This window comes from Nyctereutes procyonoides, unplaced genomic scaffold (assembly GCF_905146905.1).
Source record: "Nyctereutes procyonoides isolate TBG_1078 unplaced genomic scaffold, NYPRO_anot_genome, whole genome shotgun sequence".
NCBI classification, from domain to species: domain Eukaryota; kingdom Metazoa; phylum Chordata; class Mammalia; order Carnivora; family Canidae; genus Nyctereutes; species Nyctereutes procyonoides.
Genome location: NW_026575145.1, coordinates 8,207,873 through 8,219,162, shown reverse-complemented (window position 1 = coordinate 8,219,162; position 11,290 = coordinate 8,207,873). Strand labels below are relative to the sequence as shown.

At 34.7% G+C, this 11,290-nt stretch overlaps 1 pseudogene; it reads right to left on the bottom strand.

The window, feature by feature from the left end:
- Positions 1-10,501: 10,501 nt before the first annotated feature.
- LOC129499375 (U1 small nuclear ribonucleoprotein C-like) lies at positions 10,502-11,054 on the bottom strand (annotated as a pseudogene).
- Positions 11,055-11,290: the final 236 nt, after the last annotated feature.

The following is an 11,290-nucleotide window of genomic DNA, read 5'->3' as shown; positions in this document are numbered from 1 at the left end:
TTACTTGTATACTGCATTTAGTTGGGTTTTGCTTTTTATCATCTAACAATCACTGTCATTTTGGGGAGTGATTAGATCATTTACATTTAATGTAACTATTGACGTGATAGAGTCTTGCCTTCTTTTTGATCAGTATTATTTAACATTATTTTTTTTCTTCTATTCTTTTTCTTCTTTTCTTTAACATTTTTTTCTTGAACAATTCTTTTTTGGGGGGAATTCTAGAGTTTATATTAACAATTTTTAACTTATTATAGTCTACCTTGAGATAATATGATATGACTTTGTATACTGTAAGAAAGTTACAAAGTATCCTGTTTTCCTCCTCATACTTACACTTTTGCTACTATATATTTTTCTTTTACATAAATTACAAGCTACACAGTTCGCTATTATTATTTTTGCTTCAAGCTGTACATGATCTTTTAAATAATTTTAAAATGAGAAAACATTTACATTACTAACATATTTACAATATCCTGTGCTTTCTATTGCCTTGGGTAAATGCAAGATTTTATCTAATATTTCTTCTGCCTTAAAAACTTCTTTTAACATTTATTTCAGGGCAGGTTTTCTGGAAACAAATATTTCCAGCTTTTTAAACTTTTAAATACTTTTTTGTTTCATACTTATTTTTGAAAGATTTTTCCCTATGAATATACAATTCTAGATAAACAGATTTATTTAAAAAATTTAACACATTAAATATATCATTTTTTAGTTTGCATTGCTTCTAATGAGAAATCTGTGATTCTTGTTTTTGTTCTGTTTTATGTCATATCTTACATATTCCTGTCTGCTTTGAAAGTTTGTTTTTTTTTCTCCTTGGTTTTTCACAATTGATTATGGTTGGCTTTCATGTGTTTTATTGAACATCTTTTCTTCCTTTGGAATATGTGGGCTTATGGTTTTCATAAATTTGAAAGTTTCAGGCCTTTATTTTAATGTTTTTTTTTTTTTTTTTTTTTTTTGCCTCCCATTCCCCCAGGACTCAACTGTACACACAAATTAACTTTGATATTACCCACTCAGCTTCTGTTTTTTCTTTTTTTCTTTCCATGCTTTCATTTTATGTAGCTTCTATTTCTTACTGCTCCTACTTTACAGATTTTTTTCTTTTGCAATTTTAATCAGTTAAATCTGTCTACTGTACTTTCCATTCAGATATTGAATTTATCTCTATATTTTACATTGGGTCTTTTAAAATAGTTTCTATTTTTTCTTTATCAGTCATTTCTATATTACATTCTTAAACATGTGAGAAATATTTGTAAGCACTGGGTGTTATACTACATGTTGGCAAACTGAATTTATTTTTTATTTTTTTTCAAACTGAATTTAAATAAAAAAAATCTGTAGTAATTATTTTAATATCCTTGACTGCTAACACCATTGCCTCAGTCATTTGTGCCTCTGTTTCTATTGTTGACTTTCTTCTGGTTATGGATCATATTTTCAGCTTCCATGCAAGTTTCAAAATACATGATCAAATCCAAGGCATTGTGATTTTTATGTTGAGTGTTAGCGATTTTGTTATGTTTCTTTAAGTAATGTTGGATATTCTTCTGGTATACATTAAGTTACTTGGATCTGTGGCAGTTTGCTTTGAAGAATTTTCTGTTGGTGCTTGGTGTAATTAAACCTCATTACAAGAAATAGCTTTCTGTGAACTTAATTTCATGTTTCATGTCTTATGAAACCTCATCACTCTGGCTATGAACACAAACTACTCCTAGCTTTGAGAGGGCTTTGGGAATTTTTTATGCCTCCTCATTTTGGTTATTGTTTCCTAGATGATGTACTTTCTACTTATGGATGTGCAAATTTGTACTTAGTCAAAGACTTAAGGGAAGTCTCTGAAGATCTCCAGAGCTCCCTCTACATGGTTCCCTATTCTTTGGTGCTCTGCCCCATATTTTCTAAGTAGTTCAACAGCTCAAAATCTGATCTTAGTCCCCTCAGCTCAGTGAGACTTCCAGGCTTTATGTGAGTTCTTTTCCCTTGGTTGAGTTTCTGGGCAATAAACTGGTATGATTTTAGGGCTTATCTTGTTGATTTTCCTTCTCCAGGGAGTAGTATTTAACTGTTTATTGTCTAATGTTTGAAAATCATTGTTTTATGTATTTTGTCCAGTTTTCTAGTTGTCTAAGGTAGGAGTAGAAATTTAATTTCTGTCCCTCCAACTTGGCTGGAAGCAAACATCCCCCAAATCCATTTTAATCCTGCTATTAACTTTCACTATTCTTTAATCCTTCTTGTGGCATCATTCTTCATTTGAATTTCCTATGATCTGTAATTCACAGTCTGTTCCGTCCTTAGGGTTTATTCTTATTTAATTAATGCCAAGGCTTTTTGCTTTCTAGGATCTAAGATGTACATTTAGCTCTCAACAAGATCATGGTATCAGGGGTGAAGGATTATTAAATTAAAAAAATCTGAACAACTCAAGTGAAAATACTTAGATTATTTCAGAGACTCTGTTAAGGACTGACACTGTAATTCTGTATGAATTCTTACAGAGGTTAAGCACATTTAGTAAATCAAAGGATATTTTTTCCTACCCAAATTTAAAAGAAATGCAAACTCTCTGCTTTTAATATTCATGTCTTTCTTAGTATTATGTGCCACTGCTGATGCACAGGGTTGACTTTTTTAAAATAATCAAGTATCAATTCACATTTTATCTGTAGTTCTTTTTTTTTTAATTTATTTATTTATGATAGTCACAGAGAGAGAGAGAGAGAGAGGCAGAGACATAGGCAGAGGCAGAAGCAGGCTCCATGCACCGGGAGCCCGATATGAGATTCGATCCCGGGTCTCCAGGATCGCGCCCTGAGCCAAAGGCAGGCGCCAAACCGCTGCGCCACCCAGGGATCCCTTTATCTGTAGTTCTTATTCTGGACATTCCCCCATTGCACTTGGGGGAATACTTGAAGCCTTGCAAATTGATGGAACATTTTGTATATATCTGCATATGTACATCAATACTATCTTTCTGTAAGGGTATAAGGCCCCAGTGACACAAAAAGTTTAATTATAAATCAAATTATACTCTAAGCTATTACTTATGCATGTCTTTTTGATGTTATGGGATCACTAAAAATTAATGAAATTATTGATTTTACTTTATCATTTGTTTTATTTATCCCTTGATGTTTTCATATTTTCTGTATATTTAGAGTTTATAATTACAAAGAAGTGATTTGCAGCTTTCAGAGCCTGTTACTCTGTCTTCAGGGATGAAGATAACAATATTTTAATTTCCATTAGAAATGTAATCCCTGCTATTTTATTTTTAAATTTAGTTTAATTTAAATTTTTAAAGATTTTATTTATTTACTCATGAAAGACACACAGAGAGGCAGAGACATAGGCAGAGGGAGAAGCAGGCTCCCCACAGGGAGCCTGATGCAGGACTCAATCCAGGACCCCAGGATCATAACCTGAGCCGAAGGTAGAAGCTCAACCACTGAGCCACCCAGGTCCTCCACTGCTATTACTTTAAAGAATGGTGGTGGTGGTGGGGGGGGAAATGACTGTTAAAAAACTGGGAATTGTATTTCCCACTGAAATTTCTAAGGCTTATCTAAAGTTTCTGTTACTTGTCTGAAATATTAATATTATTCAGGGGGAGGTAACTAGAAATAAAAAGTCTTTACTCTGTAATATGCTTTTTCTCTAGTAATGGTGATATGATATGGTGGTGATATTTGTTAATGTGCAGAGCATATCTATTCAAAGGAAATAATTTGTAAACTGCAAAATGGTGCAGTAAAGAACATTAAATCTATTTTTGACAGGGTTTCACAGAACATCTTTGTATTAAAAAATATTTTTAAAGCTTTTTTACCTCTTAAATTGACACAATGAAGTTATCCTTTTTTCCATATTGCTGCAATGAAAATATGGATGTGTGTTATACTTTTACACATTTATTGAGGCATAACTTAATTTGCATACCATATAATTCATGCATTTTTTTAGATATTTTATTTATTTATTTGACAGGGAAAGAGAGAGAGAGCGAGCACACAGCAAAGGGAGCGGGAGAGGGAGAAGCAGACTCCCTACTAAGCAGAAACCCAATGCAAGGATCATGACCTTAGTGAGCTAAAGACAGACACTTAACTGAACCACCCAGGTACCCCAAATTCATGCATTTTAATGGTAGGAGTTTTAGTAACTTTATAGATGTCTACAACCATCAAAACATCCTAGCTTTAGCACATTGTATGTACCCAAAATTCTCTCATGCCAATTTTCATTTAACTCTGCTCCCATCCCCTACCTTGGTAACCTGTAATCTACTTTCTATCTCTAGATTTTCCTTTTCTGGAAATTTAATAAAGATGGAACCATAAAATATGTAATCTTATGCATTTGCATTCTTTAATTTAGTGTAATATTTTTGAAGTTCATCCACATGGTAGCATGATCAGTAGTCTTTTTTTTTTTTTTTTTTACTAAAAGTAATAATTACCACTAGCAGGGTATTTTTGTCAATGCATTTTCAAAACATTGCATATGTGTTACATAAGGATTTATTTTTATGAGTATATAGTATTTTAGAAAATATCTTTGAAAATGTTTTAAGGGGATTTTTAAATATAACTGAGTCATGTTTAATAAAGAGAATTATAGGTAATATATATTTATGGCATACTCACTCTGCTGTAAACATGAAGGTACATAGATATTTAAGACATACCTACTTCTCTGAAGCTGACTCTATAGTAAAACATATGTGCTAGTTCTTGTGCACACCATTTTATATTCATTTATTTATTGCTGTGTAGCAAAATGCTCTGTGTTAGTAGATTAAGCAGAATTTACAAATTAATAGCCTATAGGCCAAATCTGGTCCATGGTCTGTTTTTGTATTACCTATGAGCTACGAATCATCTTCACACTTTACAATAATTGTTTTTTTACTTTTTTTAAAGACTAAAATGTGGCCCTTTACAGAAAAAAAGGGGGGGAGGGTTGTTCCCTTGTTTATTATTTTTTTTTAATTTTTTTTATTTATTTATGATAGTCACACACAGAGAGAGAGAGAGGCAGAGACACAGGCAGAGGGAGAAGCAGGCTCCATGCACCAGGAGCCCGACGTGGGATTCGATCCTGGGTCTCCAGGATCGCACCCTGGGCCAAAGGCAGGCGCCAAACCGCTGCGCCACCCAGGGATCCCTGTTCCCTTGTTTAAACAAATCTCTAAAGATTCTGCTGGTTGACTTATTCTCATATAGATTGTTCTTGCTTTGAGTATTTCATGTGCTACTAGGCAGTTCTTGACAGGGGCTACAACCATTGAACTTGAGGGTTGTTCCTTCACATGGCTGGCAGATGATGTTTGCCTAGAAACTCAGGTGGGAATGTTTACAGGAAATCTATGCTTGACCTTTCTATGTGGGTTGTACTCCATACAGCATGGTATATGGAGCATCTCAATGGTAAACATTCTAAGAGATCTATGCAGAAGCTGCAACCTTTTTTGGAAAGTCATAAAGTGTAATTCTTCTGCAATCTATTGAATATACAATGTAGATTCAATGTAGGCAGGGTCCAGCAGTTTGGGGAATGAATACTGGGAAGTGTGGTTCCCTGGGGCCGGGAGAGTGGTCTTTGCAGAGTCCTTGCTCTGGATTTTAATGATTCCCCTCCCTCCCAAGTGCAAAATATACTCAGTCCTTCCCAAGACTCCTAAAGTTCTATCTCATTATATTATCACAATTGGGTTTAAAGCCTAGAATTTCTTTTTTTTTAATTTTTATTTATTTATGATAGTCACACACAGAGAGAGAGAGAGGCAGAGACACAGGCAGAGGGAGAAGCAGGCTCCATGCAGGGAGCCCGACGTGGGATTCGATCCCGGGTCTCCAGGATCGCGCCCTGGGCCAAAGGCAGGTGCTAAACCGCTGCGCCACCCAGGGATCCCTAAAGCCTAGAATTTCATTATCTAAATCAGGTCCAGGTGTGAATGAGATGCCTCACATAAGGTCCTTCTTAATCTGAAATTCTGTACATCAAAGAGACAAATTTACCTGCCTCCCATGGGCTCCAAACTGAATCATTCCTTCCTTTCCCTAAGAAATGTCTAAGCTCACAGCTGAGTAAATTTTGCAGCCTGCTTCCTGCTCATAGAAATTTGATGCCTGAGACACCATTTCATTGTAGCTGTCTCTTTCAGTACAAGTTGGTACAATTATTTTAAAATTTTGTTCATTTTTATATATAAAGTTATAAACCATTTCCATTGCACACATCCACATTTTTTTTTTCTGAGAGGGGGCCCTTTTCTAATTCTCAGCTTAAGAATTTTTGTCTAGTAAGGAGTATCTGAAAGGTAAGTCCCTTAGATTTGTAGCAGACCTTTTTTCTAGGCAAGAAAATCTAAGTAGCATACCCTTAAGATTTTTGGAAAACATTTTATCTTGCTAAGAGGGTACAGAAGGCATGCCCTTATTATTCTTAGAAGTCATTTTTTTTCCCTAGTGGAGAATGTCTACAAGGAACTGCCTTAAATCTTTCTGAAGCCTTAACAAAGGGTTTTACAGATGCTCTCTCATTCTGAAATTTATCCTGAGGTCCCATTTTATAAAAAGAGCCCTGATTTGATCTTTGTCCAGATGTAATTTCTTATTTGAGAAAGTTGTGCTATCTAGAAAGACGAGGTGTGAGAAACAACTATATTTTAAACAAGCAAGTCCTTGTTTTTTGTATTTCCTTTAAATTCTGATTTAAAAAATTTAAGTCTTTTCTGTAGCTGTGCTTTCTCTATATTTTTTCATATCCAGCTAAAATAAACCAGTTGACACTTATCATATTCTTCCAGGAAAAAAATTCCTGTGCTATATCAAATATCTCATTAAGTAAATTTTTTATACCCAAATAGTAATGCACCATGGGGAAAATGGTCAGAGCAGTGTATCCAGAATGCTGACTAAAGGGAGTATATTACCTGGGAATTTAAAAATATATAGAAGCTATCTAAAAGTCATTCTTTGTATTATCACTGTTGAATAGCAGTTCTAAACAATGTCACTTAGAAAATTCTCTGCTGGGGCAGACCACTCCACTACTCTCTCTTGTGGTTATGTTGGGATATCACTTTCATGGCTGTTAGGTTATATGGTAAGAGGGATTTTGTAGATGTAATTAAGGTTTCTAATCAATTGAGTTTATCAGAAATAATATCCTGGTTGGGCCTGACATAATCATATGAGTTCCTAACAGGGAGTCTAGACGTTCGAGACAGAAGAAATCAGAGAAAGGCAGTCCTGCTCACCTTAAAAACACATGTTTATGTCATGAAGTGCTCATAAGGGCCATGTAACTTCAGCTTGAGGAGACCCTGACAAAGAGCCAGGCACACAGATATTGTGAGATAATGAACAAATATTATTTTAAGCCACTACATATATGGCCATTTGTTATATATCAATAGAAAATTAATCCATTTGGTTTAAATTTTGTTATGTTATGGTTTTCCATGGGATAATCATTAGGATTGTGGAATGATGGTAAATTATAAAATTTATCGCACTGTAACATAGTTACCAACTATTCAATTGTTAAATTTCTAGAGTAGAACAACAATGCTCTTGGAGATAAACATAGCCTCCTTTGGTAATACAGATGATGAAGCAATTACTTATTCTTGCAGGTTTTGAGGCAAGCCATGTCATGTTGACATTTGAACTAAGCCTTTAAGGATGAGTAACAGCCAGCCTGGCTGACAAAGGAGGAAAAGACATTTCTAGAATGAACAGCATCAGTTGTTCCCCTGAGTGAAAGTCATATGTGTGGGATTATGGAAAAAAAAAAACAGATTGAGCATTAAGATGATTTTAATGTATAGTTAAGTTGACTGCCAAGAATCTAATTTTAATGAGTGTAACGTTTTGTCTGAGTTTATAGATAAAAACAATGTTTTAAAAATATGGATACCGAGGGAAGAAAAATGCTGGGAAAAAGCAAAATCCGTTGTGTTTCTAGACTTTATTGATGAATATATCATCTAAAGTGTCAAGTTGGGACAGGTCAAAGGATCTGGAGACAGAAGTAATAAACATTTACTAATCTATTAGTAGTCTTCATACAGATAATAATCATATCCAACTATAAAGGGCTGCATGTTTTATACAGATACATATACTGTCCCATTAAAAAGTTTTATAAGAAATCAGGAGATTTATGGTGTATATCAAGATGCTGCTCTATGTTTAAAATATTGTCAATATTAACTATATATATGCTATTTAAACATATAACCCATAAAATGATTCCACATTTGAAAATCTCATATTAATTATAAAGAAATGGATTATTTAATCAGAATGCATAAGAAAATTAATTCAGATTAAACAGGAAGTTTGAAATACTTCCATTTTTATTTCATTGTGTATCATTTTATGTGAAATCAGTTAAAACAGAAAAAAATTCAGTGACAAAAAATTAACAAATCTTCAATATGCAACAACAATATTGAGATACTAAGCTAAAAGTAACAAATTATTGTGTTTTTTCCCCCTCTAATGTAATAGTGCTGCAGAGATGAGCCAGGCACTTGTACAATTAGCATAAGGAAACTATAAGTTATCAATAGTTAAACTTCAAGATTAAGTTTTTATAGTGGAGCTACCAAGTGGGGCTTATATAACAGAACTCATACTTTTTGTTTCTTTATTCCCCTTATCTGGATTTTAAACTTGACTGCTTTACTCTTTAACTATCATGGCTTTCTCTTTCTGAGATGAGGAAATTGAGGGTTAGAGACCATTATAGAATCACTGACTCTCATTTTAAAATGGAACACAGAGGTATCCAAGTTGCAAGAACTCTGCTGTGATATCCTGGTAATGCTAGAGATGTCATTACTTCTTGGAGGTAGCTCTTGTAGGCTTGATATCTAGAAAGTATTCTTATCTTCAATCAAAAGGCCTTTGGAGGCACATACCTAAGTATAATATCTTTTGCATAAAACAGCCTGTCAAAATGTAAAGATTGCTCTTTTCATTGCAGTCCACTATCCATTAGGCTAATTCTTCAGGTAGGCCAAAGGTTGAGTTGGGGTTAAAAGCCAGGTCTCATTCTTCCCATACTTTATTTTTTACCTCTGCCCTCATGCTGTCTAAGGGACATTCTGGGCTGTGTAAGTGGGAAAAGACAAATCGTCATTGCCTTCCATAAAAATCTTACCAAAAAAATTTACTAATATTTTTATAGAGCCGAATTTTTTAAAATGCTATATAAATGTTTACATCTATAAATTGCAATAGAAATTATGTGATATTAGAATTTATGTTAGCTTATACAATTTCCAAAAGGTTGGAATGAAGAACTTTACAACTTATGGAAAGCATCAAAGCCAGTTTAGCCAACTTTCTAGAATAAATTGTGTGTACCCCTTCTTGGAAAGAATGAAGGAATATATTATATTTAAACCTATTTGGGGATGTCTGGATGGCTCAGGGATTGAGCTTCTGCCTTTGGCTCAAGGCGTGATCCTGGGGGTGAGGGATCTAGTCCCGCATCAGGCTCCTTTTAGAGAGGCTGCTTCTCCCTCTGCCTATGTCTCTGCCTCTCTCTTTGTGTCTCTCTTGAATAAATAAATAAAATATTAAAAAAAACCTTTCCTTTTTGATCAACTATAACAGCCATGTACTATGAACAGATTGGCTCATACATTTTTTTAACTTTACTGTATTGGTCACTTATGAAACAATTTAAAGCTACTAGACAGAAAAAAATATCATGACTTTGCTTTTCTAAACTGTCCAGGGAATATAATAATACTTGCAAAAGCATTTTTAGCCAGAACATTATGATAATCTTAAGAGTTGACAGATGTGATTTGCTCCTATCTTGTCACGGTTATTTTGAATGGGGAAAGATGTGCCATTAGAAAAGAAGTTCTGCCAACTAATTAGCACATTAGATATTTTATAAGCCTTGCTAGTTTCCTGCAAATAGTACAGTTTAGTATATTCAGGTTTATTTGGTGTAAAGAAATGGTGGTGCCTTTTACGTTTGAACTGGTATAGGTAAAAATATATATTACAATGTGCTATGGTTTGAATGTATATATTCCTTCTCCTCCAAATTCATGTGTTGAAAATCTAATGCCCAATGTAACAGTATTAGGAGGTGTGGGGCCTTTGGGAGGTGTTTAGGTCAGGATGACAGAACCTGCATGAATGTTATTATGACCTTATTAGGACACCCCAGGGAGCTAGCTTGCCACTTCTAAGATACAATGATAATTCTGTGACTGGAAGAAAGCCCTCACCTGACCATGCTGGAACCTTGGTTTCAGACTATGCCAACCTCCAAAACTATAAGAAATAAATTTCCATTTTTTTGAAACTAAAACAGTTGACAATTTTTTTTGCATTTCATAATGCAAATGAAAATCGCTTTTTTTTTTTGAATCCCACTACTCCCCTGCCAAAACTATTCTTTCTTTGATAGGAAGGAGGAACAAGTCTTCCTTGTTCTGCTGTTAGAAAACACCCAGAATCATAGAACCATGGTCCTCTAGTGTAGTGGAACAAGCAAAATAAAATGGATAAAAAAGAAGCTCCTCTCTCTCCTTATCTGTCACCCCTTGCAGAGTGGTTACCATCTTGGGATGGGCAGGAGATCTCATCATTGGCAGCTAAGGGATTATTGGCATATGGCCTCCCATAGGTGGGTGCATTCCAGGAACAGGTCCCACTGGCATCATCTCAGGAGGAAGAGAGCCCTTGATTGGCATCATGGGAGAGCCCCTCATTTGGGGCACTGCCATCATACCAAGGTGAGGAGGACCAAGAGACTGGGGGTAGGTGAGATCATCCAAGAGGAAAAGCAGTGGATGGAGTAGGAGGTATCTTTCCGTATTGAAATGTAGCATTTGTTTTGTCCATCAGGCTCTGAGCCTACTCTTTCATCCATTTCTGATAGTAGTCTTTCACATTCTCTTTGTGTTTCCCACCACTGCAGTGTGGCTTTTTCACAGATGGACAGTCATGGGTGAGATACATGTTGCAGTAGTCACAATAAAACTTACGCATGTTGCTCTCAAATTTCTGTTTTTTATAAGCTACTCACAGTCTGTGGTATTTTATAGCCTGAATGGACTAAGACAGTGTAAAAGAAATTGTAAATTATGTTTCAGGTAGATTTATATTTCTTTAATTTGTGTTTCACTAATTTTAATGTATTTCATATTCCTTCCTACACCTCAAAATCCAATGTAAATGCCACAAAGTATGTATGTCTGACTATCAAAAAGGATCAATTTAAATCT